The 23,022-nt window shown below is 38.6% G+C and overlaps 1 long non-coding RNA gene across 1 annotated transcript in view; it reads left to right on the forward strand.

Moving 5' to 3' along the window:
- The window catches only part of LOC130313343 (uncharacterized), a 44,926-nt gene that overhangs the window by 8,450 nt on the left and 13,454 nt on the right, over positions 1-23,022 (forward strand). The gene's annotated exons all lie outside the window — the stretch shown is intronic.

Below are 23,022 nucleotides of genomic sequence, written 5' to 3' on the forward strand. Positions count from 1 at the left end.
ATCTCATATCTATCTATCTCATATCTATCTATCTCATATCTATCTATCTCATATCTATCTATCTATCTATCTATCTCACATCTATCTATCTCATATCTATCTATCACATATCTATCTATCTCATATCTATCTATCTATCTATCTATCTCATATCTATCTATCTCATATCTATCTATCTCATATCTATCTATCTCACATCTATCTCATATCTATCTATCTCACATCTATCTATCTCATATCTATCTACCTCATATCTGTCTTTCTATCTATCTCATATCTATATCATATCTATATTTTTATCTATCTCATATCTATCTATCTATCTCATATCTATCTATCTATCTATCTATCTCATATCTATCTCATATCTATCTATCTCATATCTATCTATCTATCTATCTCATATCTATCTCATATCTATCTATCTCATATCTATCTATCTATCTCATATCTATCTATCTATCTATCTATCTCATATCTATCTCATATCTATCTATCTCATATCTATCTATCTATCTATCTATCTTATATCTATCTGCCTCATATCTATCTATCCATCTATCTCATATCTATCTCATATCTATCTATCTATCTCATATCTATCTATCTATCTATCCATCTATCTCATATCTATCTATTTATCTATCTATCTCATATCTATCTATTTATCTCATATCTATCTATCTCATATCTATCTATCTTTCTATCTCATATCTATCTCTCATATCTATCTATCCTTCTATCTATCTCATATATATCTATCTATCTCATATTTATCTATCTCATTTCTATCTATATCATATGTATCTATCTCATTTCTATCTATATCATATCTATCTATCTCATATCTATCTCATATCTATCCTTCTATCTATCTCATATATATCTATCTATCCCATATCTATCTATCTCATTTCTATCTATCTACCTATCTATCTCATATCTATCTTTCTATCTATCTCATATCTATCTCATATCTATCTATCTATTTATCTAATATTCAACATTTGCAAAGGCAGCACAACCCAATGTGAATTAAAAAACGTGGGTTTATTTTGCCATAAAGATACAACGTTTCACCGGTCTCTCACCCCCTTTTTCAAAAAGACAGTGAGAGACCGGGGAAATGTTGTATCTTTATGGGAAAATAAAAACAAATTTTTTAATTCACTTTGGAGTGCTGCGGAACTTCTTTGCTGTATCTATCTATCTATCTATTTTACATCTATCTAATCACATCCATTCGTCCTTTGATAGTTTCCTGAACAATACACTACTAATCCCCTGTTGTAAAGGGCATTTACATTGCAGTTGTTATGTTAATATTTATTTATTTATATATTATTTACACATTCTTTTTGTTTTCATTTATAATTCATGAGTTTAAAACAGTGTTTCCTAACCAGTGTGCCTCCAGCTGTTGCAACACTACAGCCCCTGGCATGCTTGGAGGTGTAGTTTTGAAAGGCTGTGTGGGTATGCTGGGAGTTGTAGTGTTGTAACACCTGGAGCCACACTCGTTGGGAAACATTGGATTGAAACGTTTGAAACATAAACTTTTTTTTTTTTTGTGACGGTCATAATGAAGATTTCCTCTCACTCCCAATCATAGCCAAGTCTGTACTGTAACCATTGTGTATCTGTTATTTATATTATTATTATATATCTATCTATATATATCAGGGACCTATAACCTGTCACAACTACAACTCCCAGCATTGTGTTTTTCAACAGCTTGTGGTATGATGTATAGACTCCATCATACCACAAGCAAGTGAAACATAATACACTGCTCAAAAAATATAAAGGGAACAGTAAGATAACACATCCTAGATCTGAATGAATGAACTAATCGTATGAAATACTTTCGTCTTTACATAGTTGAATGCGCTGACAACAAAATCACACAAAAATTATCAATGGAAATCAAATTTATCAACCCCTGGAGGTCTGGATATGGAGTCACACTCAAAATCAAAGTGGAAAACCGCACTACAGGCTGATCCAACTTTATGTAATGTCCTTAATACAAGTCCCAATGAGGCTCAGTAGTGTGTGTGGCCTCCACGTGCCCGTATGACCTCCCTACAATGCCTGGGCATGCTCCTGATGAGGTGGAGAATGGTCTCCTGGGGAATGTCCTCCCAGACCTGGACTAAAGCATCCGCCAACTCCTGGACAGTCTGTGGTGGATGGAGAGAGACATGATGTCCCAGATGTGCTCAATCGGATTCAGGTCTGGGGAACGGGCGGCCAGTCCATAGCATCAATGCCTTCCTCTTGCAGAAACCGCTGACACACTCCAGCCACATGAGGTCTAGCATTGTCTTCCATTAGGAGGAACCCAGGGCCAACCGCACCAGCATATGGTCTCACAAGGGGGCTGAGGATCTCATCTCGGTACCTAATGGCAGTCAGGCTACCTCTGGCAGGCACATGGAGGGCTGTGAGGCCCCCCAAAGAAATGCCACCCCACACCATTACTGACCCACTGCCAAACCATGTTGCAGGCCGCAGAACGTTCTCCACGGCGTCTCCAGACTCTGTCACGTCTGTCACATGTGCTCAGTGTGAACCTTTTTCATCTGTGAAGAGCACAGGGCGCCAGCGGCGAATTTGCCAATCTTGGTGTTCTCTGGCAAATACCAAACGTCCTGCACGGTGTTGGGCTGTAAGCACAACCCCCACCTGTGGACGTCGGACCCTCATACCACCCTCATGGAGTCTGTTTCTGACCGTTTGAGTGGACACATGCACATTTGAGGTCTGCTGGAGGTCATTTTGCAGGGCTCTGGCAGTGCTCCTCCTGCTCCTCCTTGCACAAAGGTGGAGGTAGTGGTCCTGATGCTGGGTTGTTGCCCTCCTACGGCCTCCTCCACATCTCCTGATGTACTGGCCTGTCTCCTGGTAGCGCCTCCATGCTTTGGACACTACACTGACAGACACAGCAAACCTTCTTGCCACAGCTCGCATTGATGTGCCATCCTGGATGAGATGCAGTACCTGAGCCACTTGTGTGGGTTGTAGACTCCGTCTCATGCTACCACTAGAGTGAAAGCACTGCCAGCATTCAAAAGTGACCAAAACATCAGCCAGGAAGCATAGGGACTGAGAAGTGGTCACTGCCTGCAAAACCACTCCTTTATTGTGGGTGTCTTTCTAATTGCCTATAATTTCCACCTGTTGTCTGTTCCATTTGCACAACAGCATGTGAAATTGATTGTCAAGCAGTGTTCTTCCTGAGTGGACAGTGGGATTTCACAGAAGTGTCATTGACTTGGAGTCACATTGTGTTGTTTAAGTGTTCCCTTAATTTTTTTGAGCAGTGTATTTATAGGGGAGTCAGAGGCCGCCATATGTCTCCATGAGGTTCTCTGTTAATATTGCCGCCCCCCAGAGTCCTGTCATTATGGATAATTGTTATAATGATACATGGAGGAGAGAGACCCCCGATCCCAGGAGACCACCAGGAGGAAAACAGCGCAGGAGATTGGGAGAAGTCTCTTTATATATTCATTAGGCTCTAGATGTATAAGAAAGATCCAAATATTAAATAATTGATCCCCGTCCTGCAGAACTAAAACTCCCAGCATGCTGTAAATGATAGTTTTGCATCAGCTGGTGGGCCACAGGTTGGAACCATTGCATTAGATCAGTTTCCCAAAGCTGTTGCAAAGCTACAACTCCCAGCATGCCCGGACAGCCTTTGGCTGTCCGGGCATGCTGGGAGTTGTAGTTTTGCAACAGCTGGAGGCACACTGGTTTGGAAAATAGTGCATGTCATGTTTAAAGGGGTACTCCGGTGGAAAACTTTTTTTTTAAGTTAAACAGATTTAGAAATTACTCCTATTAAAAATCTTAATTCTTCCAGTACTTATTAGTTGCTAAATACTACAGAGGAAATTATTTTCTTTTTGGAACACAGAGCTCTCTGCTGACATCATGACCACAGTGCTCTCTGCTGACATCTCTGTCCATTTTAGGAACTGTCCAGAGCAGCATATGTTTTCTATGGGGATTTTCTCCTACTCTGGACAGTTCCTAAAATGGACAGAGATGTCAGCAGAGAGCACTGTGCTCGTGATGTCAGCAGAGAGCTCTGTGTTCCAAAAAGAAAAGAATTTCCGCTGTAATATTCAGCAGCTAATAAGTACTGGAAGGATTAAGATTTTTTAATAGAAGTCATTTACAAATCTGTTTAACTTTCTGGCACCAGTAGATATAAAAAAAAAAAAAAAAGTTTTCCACCGGAATACCCCTTTAACTATATTTTTGTAACTACAATTTTATAAAATATAAAAGATAAATAAATAGCTAAATAAATAGATATATAGATAGATATGAGAGATCTTGATAGGTAAATAAATTCATAAATAGTTATGAAATTAATAGATAAGTAAGTAGATAGATATGAGATTATATATATATATATATATATATATATATATATATATATATAATTTATTTACTATATATATATATATATATATATATATATATATATATTGTATTTTTTTATTTCGATGTTTCTTTTATTATTTTTATTCTTATTACATGGAGAGAAACATGAGTTACAGTTTATGTTTATTTATTGTTCTTTGATACATTCCATAATGAAATAAACTCCTGAACTGTTGGTAAACATTAACGGTTCCTAACGGTCACATATGTTAAATTCATTTACGTTTTCTTTCAGTTATTTTTTTATACAGTCTACAGATGACATTGGAACAATTTTTATGTTTCATCTCCATTTACTTGTTGTTTCCACCTGATATATATCTATATTGTATCACATTTTTGTGTCATATCCTTTTTTTCCTACCTGATATACCTATATTGTAGCACATTTTTGTGTTATTTACTTTATTTTCCCCACCTGATTTACCTCTATTGTATCACATTTTTGTGTCATTTACTTTTTTCCTACCTGGTATACCTATATTGTATCACATTTTAGTTTTTACTTTATGTTTCCACCTGATATACCTATATTGTATCACATTTTTGTGTCATATCCTTTTTTCCTACCTGATTTACCTATAGTGTATCACATTTTTGTTTTTACTTTATTTTTCCCACCTGATATAATTATATTGTATCACATTTTTGTGTCATTTACTTTTTTCCTACCTGATACACCTATATTGTATCACATTTTTGTTTTTACTTTATTTTTCCACCTGATATAATTATATTGTAACACATTTTTGTGTCATTTACTTTATTTTCCCCACCTGATATACCTCTATTGTATCACATTTTTGTGTCATTTAGTTTGGTTTTCCCACCTGATATACCTATATTGTATCACATTTTTGTGTCATTTACTTTTTTCCCACCTGATATACCTATATTGTATCACATTTTTGTTTTTACTTTATTTTTCCCACCTGATATAATTATAATGTGTCATATTTTTGTGTTATTTACTTTATTTTTCCACCTGATTTACTTATATTGTATCACATTTTTGTCTACAATTGGAACATTGGAACAATTTTTATGTTTCATCTCCATTTATTTGCTGTTTCCACCTGATATACCTATAGTGTATCACATTTTTGTTTTTACTTTATTTTTCTCACCTAATATACCTATAGTGTATCACATTTTTACTTTATTTTTCCCACCTGATACACCTATAGTGTATCACATTTTTACTTTATTTTTCTCACCTAATATACCTATAGTGTATCACATTTTTGTTTTTACTTTATTTTTCCCACCTGATATAATTATAATGTGTCCCATTTTGTGTCATTTACTTTGGTTTTCCCACCTGATATACCTATATTGTATCCCATTGTATTGTCTATAAACGTGATAAACACTTTACAGCTATAGTACAGGGCTGTCATGTCTTGTTACGCGTCCATAGATGATGACAGTCCTTTGTGTTGTTGTGTAATGGTGACTATTAGCCCAGATATGATGAATCGTCGGGGACTCTCGGTGTTGTCGTCGGTGTCGGCTTTCACACCTCACCTGATACTAAAAGACAATTTCGGGCCCCTATGCCGAGCTTCACTAGCATCACAATCCTCACCTTGCGTCAGTTCTTCACCTATAAGGTCCATATTGTGTCATTATTTCAAACAGGGTTTAGTTATTTGAGTTTGTTTTAATAACATTATGATGCACCCTGCAGCATCGCTAACATTTCCGTTATTTTTTTATTTATTTTTTTATGAGATTGTATCTACCTGTTGATTAATGAAATGGTTATATTGGTTGTATTCCTATAGCATTGTTACATTAACCCTCTGGTTCCCATGATAGAGCTGACATTGCTCTGGGGGGGGGGGGGGGGGGGGGGTCTTGCCACCCTGACACCAAGGCTTTATATTAATTAGGAAAGTTAATTGAAGCACTTTGTTTCCCATTAGCTCTGTGTACTTTGCTAATGTATTTCACTTAAAAAGCTGCAGAATTTCACCCTGTGGTAACGACTTGGGAAATGTAGCACCCGGTAGTGAGGAACACAGAGGGTCCCCCCTTTGCTGGGGGGCTTTGTGACAAGTGACATAGGGCTGCCACAAGTGTCTAGTGACACTCACTCTGCAGGGTGGGAGACGTACAAGAGTCTACACAGCTGCACACCATCATCCTCATCCTCACCATTCCCTCCTCTCTTCAGGGGTTAACCCTGTAACTGCTGGCCAACCCTGGGATTGTAGAGAGGGACTAATGAAAAATGATAATGAAATAAATATGAACAGCAGAAGAGTAGCTACAAGTGACTTGGAAGGGGCAAAAAGAAATAAATACAAAATGAATACAATTAAAGATAACAGAACGTAAACTTGGTCCTTGTAAACTAAACTAAATAGATAAAAAAAACAAATGACTAAATAAATGCATAAATTAATGAAAGAATGAATAAATAAATAAACGCATTAATAAACAAATGGATAGATGAATGAATAAATGAAAGAATAAATACATTTAATAAATAATCAAATGAATGGATGAATGAATGAATGAATAAATGCATAAATAAACAAATTAATGGAAGAATGAATGAATAAATAAATGCATAAATAAAGAAATACATACATAAATGCATAAAAAAACAAATGAATGAAATAATAAATAAATGCATAAATAAACCAATGAATGAATGAATAAATAAATGCATAAATAAACCAATGAATGAATGAATGAATAAATAAATGCATAAATAAACAAACAAACACATAAACATATACATACATAAATGCATAAATAAACAAATGAATGAAATAATAAATAAATGCATAAATAAACCAATGAATGGATGAATGAATGAATGAATGCATAAATAAATAAACAAATACATACATAAATGCATAAATAAACAAAATAATAACTGAATGAATACATAAAACAATGAATAAATAAATAAACAAATGACTGACTGAATGAATGAAAAAATACAACTAATAATGGGAGTAATAGAAACATATTTACAGCACTACACGCTACATGAAATGAATAACAATGAAATACAGTGAGAATTCTTTAAGAACAATACCCAAAAATTGCATTTAGAATTTTATTTAATATTTATTTAAAACTCTGCTCCCATTGACTTCATTGGGAATGGGGAAAACGCACTGACATGTCCCATTAAAATCCCTTTAGCTGTTATTACTTCACCGTGATCTGTGACATTTTAGCATTCCCTAACAGCCTCTAGCTGCTGCAAAACTACAACTCCTAGCATGCCCCAAAAGCCTGCGCCTGTCAGGGAATGCTGGGCATTGTGGTTGCATAACAGCTGGACGGCCTTAGGTTGGGAGTTTACTGCCATGTAGAATAGTCGAAAGGTAAAAATATGGTGACCATGAGGCTGGCAGAGCTACCTGGGACTTGTAGTTCTAGAACAAATTAAAGTGACAATCATTTGGTTAGTTCATATTTGTCCTATTAAAGCAGTGTTTTCCAACCAGCATGCCTCCAGCTGTTGCAAAACTACAACTCTCAGCATGCCCAGACAGCCTTTGGCTGTCCGGGCATGCTGGGAGATGTAGTTTTGCAACAGCTGGAGGCACCCTGGTTTGGAAAATAGTGCACGTAATGTTTAAAGGGGTACTCCGGTTGAAAACTTTTTTTTCTTTTAAATCAACTGGTGCTAGAAAGTTAAACAGATTTAGAAATTACTTCTATTAAAAAATCTTAATCCTTCCAGTACTTTTTAGCTGCTGAATACTACAGAGGGAATTCTTTTCTTTTTGGAACACAGAGCTCTCTGCTGACATCACGAGCACAGTGCTCTCTGCTGACATCTCTGTCCATTTTAGGAACTGTCCAGAGCAGCATATGGCCTTTGGCTGTCCGTGCATGCTGGGAGTTGTAGATTTGCAACAGCTGGAGGCACCCTGGTTGGAAAACACTATAGTAAAGCCTCAGATATTCTAATATGTTGCCAATTTGGGGCATTCCTCATAGACAATCTGCCATTTCCATATAAAAGATGGCCCCCAATCATGTTAATGAGGATGCCAAGCAGCGCGGCCCCACCTGCCTATCACATTAACATCTTGTTTTCAGGACAGGGAGGGGGGGGGGTCCCAGATTTTCGGTCATGTCAACAGATAAAGGCCTATTGGCAGCTCTTCAAAGCCTGCGACATCTTGCATCTATCTGATCTTCAAGGACAAAAGAAGTGAGGACAGGGGGCCTTCTTAATATGGAAGTTATACCGTAGGTTAATAAATTCAGCGATACATGGGGGTATTCTCCTTTTGGAAAGTAATCCCTTACCCAGAGTATAGGGGATGACTTGCAGTCAGTTGAGATCCAACCACTGTTACCCTCTTCGACGATCCCGCGTCCTTTGAATAAACGGATCAGCGGAGCACCCTTCATACTCTTAGGCCGTGTCCCCACAGGGCGCTAATTGCCAACCACTATTTTTGGAGGCCGTCGTATTCGCGTTCAAATTGAGCATTCTAAATTTGGAACATATCGATAAAATTGTAGGTGCGCTAACTCTGTGGCATATGTCAACCATCTTGCGCCATCTCGGTAGTGTGAACCAACTTGCACAATCTTAGTGGTGTCAACCAACTTGGTCCATCTCAGTGTTGTCAACCAATCTGCACCATCTTAGTGGTGTCAACAAACTTGCACCATTTCAGTAGTGTCAACAAATGTGCTCCATCTTGGTAGTGTCAGCCAACTTTCACCATCTTGGTGGGGTCAACCAACTTGCGCAATCTCAAAGGTGTCAACCAACTTGCACCATCTTAGTGATGTCAATCCACTTGGTCCATCTTAGTGTTGCCAATGAATTTGCACAATCTGTCAACCAGTTTGCACCATTTCAGTAGTGTCAACCAACTAGTACTATCTTGGTGGTGTCAACCAGCTTGCACCATCTCAGTGTTGTCAACCAACTTAGGCTGGGTCCACACTACGTTTTGTCCCATACGGGAGCGCATACGGCAGGAGGGAGCTAAAACCTCGCGCTCCCGTATGTGACCGTATGCGCTCCCGTATGCCATTCACTTCAATGAGCCGACCGGAGTGAAACGTTCGGTCCGGTCGGCTCATTTTTGCGCCGTATGCGCTTTTACAACCGGACCTAAGACCGTGGTCAACCACGGTTTTAGGTCCGGTTGTAAAAGCGCATACGGCACAAAAATGAGCCGACCGGACCGAACGTTTCACTCCGGTCGGCTCATTGAAGTGAATGGCATACGGGAGCGCATACGGTCACATACGGGAGCGCGAGGTTTTAGCTCCCTCCTGCCGTATGCGCTCCCGTATGGGACAAAACGTAGTGTGGACCCAGCCTTAACTATATCAGTGGTGTCAACCAACTTGCACTATCTCGGTGGTGTCAACCAACTTGCACTATCTCGGTGGTGTCAACCAACTTGCACCATCTCGGTGGTGTCAACCAACTTGCACCATCTCGGTGGTGTCAACCAACTTGCACCATCTCGGTGGTGTCAACCAACTTGCACGATCTCAGTGGTGTCAACCACCGTGCACTTTTTTAATGGTGTCAACAAACTTGCTCCATATTAGCGGTGTCAACTAACTTGCACCATCTCAGTGGTGACAACCTATTTGCACAATTTCGGAGGTGTCAATCAACTTGCACCAGCTCGGTGTTGTTCACCAACTTGCACCATCTCAGTGGAGTCAATAAAATTGCACCATCTTGGTGGTATCAACTATTTTGCACCAAAGATATTGTACCATGATGGTGTATTACTACACCATGCATCATTTCAGTATATCCTAGTGTCATTGAATATTGCATTGTGTGACAGTCCTGCTGCAATAGATGCACCACTGTGTGACTCTTCCCATTGGTTGCTATTGGGGGTGTCTATTGCAAAACATATTGTATAACTGTGTGCCATCTGCCTATGCTGGGCATAACATAAGAGGCATCTTACAAGGAAGGGGGGTTAGGGGTGGAAGCATCTACAGCATCTTTCCAGTAAGCGGCGGCCCTTATTAGTGCACCCCCTGCCCCTGAGAGGGAGGAGAGCAGCTGAAAAGCATTTCCTGATAACTTTATTAATGAAAGGGGGTCTCATTCACATTCCAAGTGGCTTGTAAGGAGATGAAAGTGAGAGAGCAGGAGACATGGCTGTACCCTCTGCAGATGTGATTGTGACTGCACTGAAAGGGTCCACAAAGCCGCTGGCCACTTCAAAAGACCCTAATAGATGCTAATGACCAGTATATGGAGCGGGTGCTCTTACAGGGGAAGAAAAGGGAACCTGGTAGAGGAGTAGAGAGGATGCATTTTACAATCCCTCTCATAGAAACCTCTAGTTCTCCAATGAGTTTGCTTAGGGTTTATCCTGGGTTGCTGGTGCTTCCCTGGACTTCCAGACACCCCAGGGAGACCTCTTGTCTGGACCTGAGACATTTCACACCTATCATGGAGAGCTATGAATGAAGTGATCTGACATCTGCCCCAGGAGGAACATGTATCTCCTCCCTGGTGAAAGAGAAAAAGAACCCTCATACACTAGTACCATGCACTCAGATTCGAGTTATGTCATCTATGTATCGCAAAACTGTATTCGGGTCATATGGAAGCTCATAACAAGGGGAAAGCCAAATGTATTCCCAACTTTAAGTTTAAATTTGTGAATACTTTGGTGATTTCTCGTAGGCTATTTAATTCTTCACCAGGCCTGAGATTTCCAGATCATGGCCACTGTCTCTTGGACAAGGGTCCGAGTAAGCATTTTATGGAAAAATACCTAAATAAAATGTAAAAATGAATAAATAAAACAGGTAAAAAAAGATATTAAAAAAAAGCAATTAAAGCATAAATTGAACTAATTCTGAAATAAATGAAACAATTGATATCAGTAGGCCAATAGTAAAATAAGTAAGTAAATAATAAATAAAATAATAAATAAAGTAATAAAATAAATAAATATATAAATAAAAAAGCAAACAAAGTAATTTCACGAAGAAGTAAATAATAAATTAATGAATATCAATGGGAAAAAAAGTAATAAGACAATAAACAAATATAAAAAGAAAAAAATAATTCATTATTATAAAATCAACAAATACAACATTTGTTGATTTTATAATAATGAATTCTTTTTTTTATTTTTATTTGTTTATTATCTTATTAATTTTATTTTTTCCATTGATATTCATTAATTTATTATTTACTTCTTCGTCAAATTACTTTGTTTGCTTTTTTATTTATTTATTTTATTACTTTATTTATTATTTTATTTAAACTTTGTATTACCCATACACCTCTTCTCCATTCAAACATCTTGTCATCATTGAAGTGCAGTGAGGACTACCTTACCTCAAACCCCATTATAGTGATCAGTGAGGTTACCAAAAAAGGAGCCCCCCCTACCAGTAACCATACATGTCACCTCCCAACTTGGTGGAGTGTACTTTTTTTAAGTAAACAAGAAAATAAAAAATGAAATAAATAGGTAAATAAATAAAGTAAAACATTTCTAAAATAAATCAAATATTTTGTTTTTCGGTAAACATATGAAAAAAACAAGTAAAATATAAATAAAATAAGTAAATAATAAATACAATTAAATAATAAAATAAATAAATAAATCAATAAACATTTATAAAATATTAAATAAAAAAAATGACAAAAAAATGATAAATACCGAAAATAAAAATAATTCGTTTTTTTTTTATGTGAGTGTTTGTCCCTGGTCCCTTGGCTCAGGCTATACAGGTCCATTTGGTAACTCATAGGTAGGCACTGTTGTGCCAGTGTAAAGAAAGAATGGGATGTGCACCTCACGCAAACACCATAGCCCCTTCTTTGTGCTCATGTACGAGGGTTCCTCAAAATTGGGGTCCTCCACAGATATCCTGTTCCTTAAAGATATAAGGCTCTACGAGAGGTGGTTGCTGCCTATTTTCCTCTACCGATAGAACACTCCACCAAGTTGGGAGGTGACATGTATGGTTACTGGTAGGGGAGGGGGTCCTTTTTTGCTAACCTCACTGATAACTATAATGGGGTTTGAGGTCCTATGTTAGTCTCCACTGCACTTCAATGATGCAAGCTGTTTGAATGGAGAAGAGATGTATGGGTAATATATATATATATATATCAGAAGACAATAGCTCATAATGGGAAGCTTAGAGGGTTTTTTTGGGGACTTTTATGGTAGTCTATCCTCATAACAGTCCAGCATTATCAGATTAGTTAGTCCTACTTCTGCCACTGCCACCTACTATTTGACTGACACACCATGGTACACCAAGGAGTGCAGAATCCCCTTCCGGGCACAGCGCTATACATTTTGTAGTGGCTGCGAGTGGTACTGCAGCTAAGTTTCATTGTACCCCTTCGGTGGGCTGATATTGATAGTTTATGGCAAGTGAATTGAAAATATACCAAACTGTGGACCTCCAGATGTTGCAAAACTACAACTACCAGCATGCCCGGAAGCCGTTGGCTGTCCGGGCATGCTGGTAGTTGTAGATTTGCAAGATTTAGAGGTCCACAATCTGTTGTAATGTGGGTCCTGTGGGATGATCTTGGTTTCCATGCAGAGTGATGTTCATCCTCCCGCCGGCCGATGGAGGGTTCTGTCACATTTCAATCAGTGGGATTGAGTCTCAGTGGGGTGGATTTAACCATATAACCTGATTAACCCTTCCCCGGCTCAGTGACTTTGTGCCAAAGAGAGAGCTCAGAAATGGGGGGGAAGAGAATTGGAAGGAGAGGGGCACAATTAATTCCAAAATCCGCTTCCTTTTAACTTGTCATCTTGTAAATGTTTGTGTAAGAAGCTTACGGCACAAGGGGCCTATTGTGACTTTGATGTCCTAGTAAATCCCCTGCAATCACAATGCTGTATCACCGCTAACAGATCTATGGGAAGACTAAGGGGATTTATTACCAAATCAACATATATCGCTTTATACTGATCTATCTACTACATATCTATCTCATATCTATCTCATATCTATCTATCTATCTATCTCATATCTATCTATGTATCTATCTCCTATCTATCTATCTATCTATCTATCTATCTCCTACCTATCTATCTATCTATCTATCTCCTATCTATCTATCTATATATCTCCTACCTATCTATCTATCTATCTCATATCTGTCTATCTATCTATCTATCTATCTATCTCATATCTGTCTATCTATCTATTTCCTATCAATCTATCTCCTATCTATCTATCTATCTATCTATCTCCTATCTATCTATCTCATATCTATCTCCTATCTACCTATCTATCTCCTATCTATCTATCTATCTCATATCTATCTATCTATCTATCTATCTCATATCTATGTATCTCCTATCTATCTATCTATCTATCTATCTATCTTCTATCTATCTATCTCCTATCTATCTATCTCATATCTAACTATCTATCTCATATATATATATATATATATATATCTTTCTCATATCTATCTCATATCTATCTCATATATATCTCATATCTATCTATCTATCTCATATCTATCTCATATCTATCTATCTATCTCATATCTATCTCATATCTATCTATCTATCTCCTATCTATCTCATATCTATCTATCGCATATCTATCTGTCTGTCTCATATATATCTCAAATCTATCTATTGCATATTTATCTATCTCATATCTATCTATCTATCTATCTATCTAGGAACAAAAGGATGACCACAGCACACCGGACAATCAAAAATGAAAAAGTGACTTTTATTCCATGAACAGGCGAGTGATCACATCAAGATATATATATATATATATATATATATATATATATATATATATATATATATACATATATATATATATATATATACAGTACAGACCAAAAGTTTGGACACACCTTCTCATTCAAAGAGTTTTCTTTATTTTCATGACTATAAAAATTGTAGATTCACACTGAAGGCATCAAAATTATGAATTATCACATGTGGAATTATAGACATAACAAAAAAGTGTGAAAATCTGTCATATTCTAGGTTCTGGCCACCTTTTGCTTTGATTACTGCTTTGCACACTCTTGGCATTCTCTCTCAGTCACCTGAAATGGTCTCCAACAGTCTTGAAGGAGTTCCCAGAGATGCTTAGCACTTGTTGGCCCTTTTGCCTTCATTGGGTTCAGGTCCGGTGACTGTGGAGGCCAGGTCATCTGGAGCAGCCCCCCATCACTCTCCTTCTTGGTCAAATAGCCCTTACACAGCCTGGAGGTGTTTGGGGTCATTGTCCTGTTGAAAAATAAATGATGGTCCAACTAAACGCAAACCGGATGGAATAGCAGCCGCTGCAAGATGCTGTGGTAGCCATGCTGGTTCTGTATGCCTTCAATTTTGAATAAATCCCCAACAGTGTCACCAGCAAAGCCCCCCCACACCATCACACCTCCTCCTCCACACCAGCACACCTCCTCCTCCACACCATCACACCTCCTCCCCCACACCATCACACCTCCTCCTCCATGCTTCACGGTGGGAACCAGGCATGTAGAGTCCATCCGTTCACCTTTTCTGCGTTGCACAAAGACACGGTGGTTGGAACCAAAGATCTCAAATTTGGACTCATCAGACCAAAGCACAGATTTCCACTGGTCTAATGTCCATTCCTTGTGTTCTTTAGACCAAACAAGTCTCTTCTGCTTGTTGCCTGTCCTTAGCAGTGGTTTCCTAGCAGATATTCTACCATGAAGGCCTCACACAGTCTCCTCTGTTGTTCTAGAGATGTGTCTGCTCTAGAACTCTGTGCGGCATTGACCTGGTCTCTTATCTGAGCTGCTGTTATCTGCGATTTCTGAGATTGCTGGGGACTCGGATGAACTTATCCTCCGCAGCAGAGGTGACTCTTGGTCTTCCTTTCCTGGGACGCTCCACATGTCAGCCAGTTTCTTTGTGGCTCTTGATGGTTTTTGTGACTGCACTTGGGGACACTTTCCACCTAGAATATGACATATTTTCAGTTGTTTCACACTTTTTTGTTATGTATGTAATTCCACATGTGTTAATTCATAGTTTTGTTGCCTTCAGTGTGAATCTACAATATTCATAGTCATGAAAATAAAGAAAACTCTGAATGAGAAGGTGTCCAAACTTTGGGTCTGTACTGTATATACTAGCTGAGTACCCGGCATTGCCCGGTTTTTCCTTCCTAATCCTTGTTGTGGAGGAAAATCAACAGAGGAAGCTTTTGACTTCATATCCCGTCCTCATATATTGTTGTCATATCCCAAACCCATATCCCATCCTCATATCCCGACCTCCTATCCCATCCTCCTATCTTACCATATCTATCTATCTATCTAAAAAAAAAAACTCCAGAAGAGCAGCACAACAGATTAAAGAAAACCGATGCAATGGTGCACGCTGGGTATGAGCCTTGGTGAGAGGTTCACATGTACTAGAAAAAAAACAAGAGACCAGCAGCAAACAGAAAAATAGGTGCAAAAAAGGTGGAGATTTATTGCATTATCCCAGAGTACAAGAGAAGCGACGTTTCAGCAACCTCTCTTCGCCGTTTTCAAGCTTGAAAACGTCGCTTCTCTTGTACACTGGGATAATGCAATAAATCTCCACCTTTTTTGCACCTATTTTTCTGTTTGCTGCTGGTCTCTTGTTTTTTTTATTTTTTTTTATTTTTTATCTATCTATCTATCTACCTCATATCAATCTATCTCATATCTATCTATCTATCTATCTATCTATCTACCTCATATCAATCTATCTCATATCTATCTATCTCATATCTATCTATCTATCTATCTCATATCTATCTATCTACCTCATATCAATCTATCTCATATCTATCTATCTACCTCATATCAATCTATCTCATATCTATCTATCTATCTATCTATATATCTCATATCTATCTATCTCATATCTATCTCATATCTATCTATCTATCTCATATCTATCTATCTCATATCTATCTATATATCTCATATCTATCTATCTATCTATCTCAAATCTATCTATCTCATATCTATCTCATATCTATCTATATATCTCATATCTATCTATATATCTCATATCTATCTATCTATTTATTTATCTATCTATCTCATATCTATCTATCTCATCTGTCTGTCTGTCTGTCTGTCTATCTCATATCTATCTATCTATCTATCTATCTATATATCTCATATCTATCTATCTATCTCATATCTATCTATCTCATATCTATATATCTCATATCTATCTATCTCATATCTATCTGATTTATACAGTAGATAGATATACAGACTGATACATATGAAATAGCTAGAGCTAGATAGATAGATAGATATGAGATAGATAGATAGATAGATAGATATGAGATAGATAGATAGATAGATAGATATGAGATAGATAGATAGATATGAGATAGATAGATATGAGATAGATAGATAGATATGAGATAGATATGATATATATATATATATATATATATATATATATATACATATATGAAACAGAGAGATAGGTATGAAATATATAGCTATAAAACAGATAGATCAGTAAATAAATAAATATCTAGATGTTCAGTATTTTTTTCAGTAGAGCAGGGTTACCTCTGCCCCTTTAGTATACCAGTATGTAATGTATATGGAGGAGGGGGTGGTAGGTGTATGTATTTAGTGTGGGGGGGGGTCTCTCCTTGGCTTTGGTCCCATGTAATGTGTGTGTTATCTTTACATATAAATGGGGAGACAATCAGAAGTCATTAGAATTCTCAATGGGGGCATTGTGCTGCCCCCGGTCACTTACTGCACATTACCAGGCCCGGCGCAGTGTAAATTACTGATGAGGCCAACAGGGGGTTAAAGGGCTGTCAGGGCAGGGTCCTCATTTCCCTGTGAATGGTAAATGAAGGTGGTTTCCCCTCTATGTCTAGGAGAAGTGTCAGGTGTGTATTGGGTGTCTGCTCCTCAGTCCTGTCTCTCCTTCCCATCCATGGGGTGATATTCACCTCGCCCCAAACATTCATTTGGTAGCCAGCTATTGTCCCCTAAATATTCACAAAACAGTCCATTGTGCGTCGGCCTTGTTCAGATTCTGCGACTTTTATAAAAAGAGAATTCACTTTGAATGTTAAGTTGGCCATGGAGTATCTTACAACCAAAAACTTCCATCCTAGTGGTGAAAAGTATCTATTTCCGTGGTTCAATTTCCTTATATCTTTGTGTTTTTTCAACTCGTGTGCCTCCAGCTGTTGCAAAACTACAACTCCCAGCATGCCCGGACAGCCGTTGGCTGTCCGGGCATGCTGGGAGTTGTAGTTTTGCAACAGCTGGAGGTACACTGGTTGGGAAACACTGACCTATAGTGTATTGGAAGTATTACAGGGTGAGGCCTAGCAGAAAAAAAATCCTAATTCTTTCCCCTATAACTTTTTGCGTATGCAGGCAAAGTATTTTTTTTTTTTGCGCCAAAATTTGTAGTTTATGGAACTTTTAGATATTTTTTTATAATCCTTTTTCTGATATATCATTTAACCCCAAAAATTTTTTTAGTTTTTTTTTTTAAACGCCGTTCACCGTACTGGATCATAGATATTATATTTTAATAGTCCAGGCAATTCTGCACACAGTGATACCAAATACACACACACACACACACACACACACACACACACATATATATATATATATATATATATATATATATATATAATTTTTTTCCTTATTTATTTTTTTATTAATATATTTTTTATTTTATTTTTAAAGGTAGAAGGTGTCATTTTTCAATTTTTATTAGGGGATGTTCTTTTATAGAATTTTAATTTTTTTAAATATTTTTTTTACTACTATATGCAGTCATTGGATTGCATTCACAGTACAATGTTAGGCTATTGCATAGCATTGTGCAGGGAGATGGGCGCTCTACTGATACAGCCTGGCTCTGCCAGTCTGTATCAATGGAGCGACAATCCTCCTGCTGGAGGAGGGTAAGGGGAAGTCAGCTTCCATTTTAACTCAGGGAATCACACAGCGGAGGGGTCAGATGAACACCACATTACCACCTGTCTTTACTTCTTTTACACACTGTGTGAGGCCTTCATGGTAGAATATCTGCTAGGAAACCACTGCTAACGACAGGCAACAAGCAGAAGAGACTTGTTTGGTCTAAAGAACGCAAGGGATGAACATTAATGCATTAATCATGGCATCTAAAGGGTTAATGATGCTTAACACGCCAAGGCATACAGGTATGGGCTGGTGCATTAAGGCTTAGGCGGCAATGGCGTACAGTTACGCACTGTGTCATTTAGGATTTAAAGGGGTATTCCAGGAAAAAAACTTATATATATATATATATATATATATATATATATATATATATATATATATATATCAATATCAACTGGCTCCAGAAAGTTAAACAGATTTGTAAATTACTTCTATTACAAAATCTTAATCCTTTCAATAATTATCAGCTGCTGAAGTTGAGTTGTGGATTCTGTCAGGCAACAGTGCTCTCTGCTGACATCTCTGCTTGTCTCGGGAACTGCACAGAGTATGAAGAGGTTTGCTATGGGGATTTGCTTCTAAACTGGGCGGTTCCCGAGACACGTGTCATCAGAGAGCACTTAGACAGAAAAGAACAACTCAAATTCAGCAGCTCATAAGTACTGAAATGATTAAAACATTTTTAATAGAAGTCATTTACAAATCTGTTTAACTTTCTGGAGCCAGTTGATATATAAAAAAAAAAGTTTTTTCCTGGATAACCCCTTTAAGGTTAAAAAAAGAACCAAATTTATAGTGGATTTAGAGCATGCTTAAACTGGCTAGTCTAAATTTACGCGTTCTAAGGCTAAGTTTCTACTTTTTTCTGGGAAAAACTCCAAGAAAAACGCCAATTCTGCCACATGGCGTTTTTTCGGCCAAAGAACGCTGCGGCCAGATGTTAGCTATAAATCAATGAGAAATCGCAAAAATTCTTTTACCACTTGGCGTTTTTCAGTTCTGCGTTTTTTGTTATCCTTTTGGCGTTTTTTTAACTCTTTTTTAGCTCCTTGGCGGTTTTGCAAAGTCGCAGCATGTTGAGCCAATGGCATTTTCTTCCCTTAAATCATGGCGTTTTTCTCCCATAGAAGTCTATGGGAGTGAAAAAACACAAGGAAAAAACAAATCTTGGGTTTTAACTTTGGCGTTTTTGCAGGCGGTTTTTATTCTTTTTTTTTACTTTAGCGATCCAAAAAAGTTATGGAAATACCCTTTTTAATAAAATTTCATAGGGTACAATTAAAAAACAAAAATAAAAAAGATACAAAAAGATTTTTTATAACAACATTTTTATAAATTTTTTAATTCATTTATGTGGGCGGGCAGGGGCCTAAAAATGTAACCGACAATAATAAAAATGTAGTGCGTGTGTGTTTTTCATTTTTCTTTTCTTAAAAACATTTTTTAGGTAGTACTACTACTCCCAGTATGGAACACACTGTTCCATGATAGGAGTAGTAGTACCTGTACTAATCAGCCTGGTCTGTTGCGATCCTTCTGTATAATGTATAGATGCGGCCGGCCGCTCTTCTATGGTCCCCTGCACTAACGTATATATACACTTATTCATATTTCCCGCAGAGCTGTGATTGGCCAGATGGTTCCAGCCAATCACAGCTCTCTGCAGGAAATATGAATAGGTGTATATATATGTCAGTGCTGGGGACCATAGAAGAGCGTCCGCCGCATCTATACATTATACAGGAGGATCACAGCGAGTGTCAGGAGTGACATCCTCTGTGATCTGTCCTTAGCTGCAGTTACTACTGCTCCCAACATGGAGCAGAGTGTGCTTCATGTTGGGAGCAGTAGTACCTGCAATTAAGGACAGATCACAGCAGGTGTAACTCCTGACACCCAATGCGATCATCCTATCTATTGCAGAGATGCGGAGCGTCTCTATACAGCGCTCGCATCTCTGCTCTGTACTCCGGCCAGTGATGTGAATAGAACATCACTCATTCATATTTCCCTCAGAGCTGTGATTGGCTGCAACCATCCGGCCAATCACCACTCTGGGTGGAAAATATGAATGAGTGATTTTCTATTCACGTCACTGACTGGAGTATAGTGCAGAGAAGCGAGCGCTGTATAGAGCCTCTCCGCATCTCTGCTATATTATGGACTATCGCACGACTGACACCCGGGGTGATATGTCTATTAGTACAGGTACTACTACTCCCATCATGGAACAGTCTATTCCATGCTGGGAGTAGTAGTACAACCTAATTTTTTTTTACAAAAATAGAAAAAAAAAGTGAAACACACACACTTTATTAAAAATGTATTAAACTTTTGTTATAAAAAATATATACATTTCATTAAATACATTTTTTCCCATCACTACGGCATCCTTTTCTTTTTCTTTTGGTACCCAACAAATTTTACACTCAAATGCAAAAAACGCAAGAAAAAAAAGCCAAACAGATGAAAATGCTGTGGTGTTTTTTCTTGCGTTTTTTTCTTGCGTTTTTTGGGCCACAAGTAGAAACTTAGCCTAAGTATTACACAGGACTAGTACATCTGCCTAGTATATGTAAGGCATTTTGCGCTCTCTCCTGTCTCTGACAGGTCCCCAAAAACATTGTGTGTGTTATTTATTTTGAACCTTTGAAATCTCGTGACCTCTAAATGTCCTTGACATTTCGATGGATATGCATTCTTGCATAAAGTTATAAACTAAACTTATAGCCATGTATCTAGATCTCTAGATCAGAAGCCTGGTTGGAAAACACTGATCCAGATAGTAAATGCTCGAATGGGACGGGAACAGATCAGCACACAGCTTTTATTTAATTTTTTACTAGCTGAGTACCCGGCGTTGCCCGGTTTTTCCTTCCTAATCCTTGTTGTGGAGGAAAATCAACAGAGGAAGCTTTTGACTTCATATTTTGTCCTCATATATTGTTGTCATATTCCCACCCCATATCCCGTCCTCATACCCTGACCACCTAACCCGACCTCCTATCTCGACCTCCTGTCCCATCCGCCTATCCAGTCCTACTATCTCGACCTCCTATCCCGTCCTCCTATCCTGTCCTCCTATCCCGTCCTCCTATCCCATCCTACTATCCCGTCCTCATATCTCAACCTCCTATCCCAACCTCCAATCCCGACCTCCTATCCTGACCTCCTATCCCAACCTCCTATCCCGACCTCCTATCCCGTCCGCCTATCCCATCCTCCTATCCCGTCCTACTATCTCGACCTCCTATCCTGTCCTCCTATCCCGACCTACTATCCCGTCCTCCTATCCCATCCTACTATCCCGTCCTCATATCCCAACCTTCTATCCCGACCTCCTATCCTGACCTCCTATCCCAACCTCCTATCCCGACCTCCTATCCCGTCCGCCTATCCCATCCTCCTATCCCGTCCTACTATCTCGACCTCCTATCCTGTCCTCCTATCCCGACCTACTATCCCGTCCTACTATCCCATCCTCATATCCCACCCTCCTATCTTGACCTCCTATCTCGACCTCCTATCCCGACCTCATATCCCGACCTACTATCCCGTCTTACTATCCCATCCTCATATCCCACCCTCCTATCTTGACCTCCTATTCCGACCTCCTTTCCCGACCTCCTATCCTGACCTGCTATCCCGACCTGCTATCCTGTCCTCCTATCTCGACCTCCTATCTGGACCTCCTATCCCGTCCTCCTATCCCGTACTCATATCCTGTCCTCCTATCCCGACCTCATATCTCGACCTCCTATTCCGACCTCCTATCCCGACCTTCTATCCCGACCTGCTATCCCGACCTGCTATCCTGTCCTCCTATCTCGACCTCCTATCTCGACCTCCTATCCCGTCCTCCTATCCCGTCCTCCTATCCCAACCTCATATCTCGACCTGTAATATGTGGACCAGGTATTGAAATACCTGGTAGACAAGTTATGTGGGAACATACATTTCCCATTGATTTGCATGGGACTTTAAACAAAAACCCAGACCATCACAAATTGGGGTAGTTAAGGGTTAAATTAACAATCCTATATTTTAAGTGGACATATAAGTAACATGTGACCAAGTATTATCGAAATATCTCCAGCCGTTTGAAAGTTATGCAGTAACAAATATTTCCCATAGACTTGTATGGGACTTTAAACAAAATCCCCGACCCTGGCAAATGGGGGTGAGTAAGGGTTAAATTACCTATCCTATGTTTGTTGTTGACATATAAGTAACGTGTGTGCCAAGTTTCATGTTAATATCTTTAGCCGTTTGGACGTTTTTGTGGAACATACATACACACACATTGAGTTTTATATATATACTAGCTGAATACCCGGTGTTGCCCGTTGAGGAGGAAAATAAACAAAGGAGGAAGCTTTTGACTTCATAACCCGTCCTCATATATTGTTGTCATACCCCAACCCCATATCCCGTCCTCATATCCCGACCTCCTTTCCCGACCTCCTATCTCGACCTCCTATCCTGACCTCCTATCCCGTCCTCCTATCCCGACCTCCTATCTCGACCTCCTATGCCAACCTTCTATCTCGACCTCTTATCCCGTCCTCCTATCCCGTCCTCCAATCCCATCCTCCTATCTTGACCTCCTATCCCGT

Source organism: Hyla sarda, chromosome 1, assembly GCF_029499605.1.
Source record: "Hyla sarda isolate aHylSar1 chromosome 1, aHylSar1.hap1, whole genome shotgun sequence".
In the NCBI taxonomy this organism is placed as follows: domain Eukaryota; kingdom Metazoa; phylum Chordata; class Amphibia; order Anura; family Hylidae; genus Hyla; species Hyla sarda.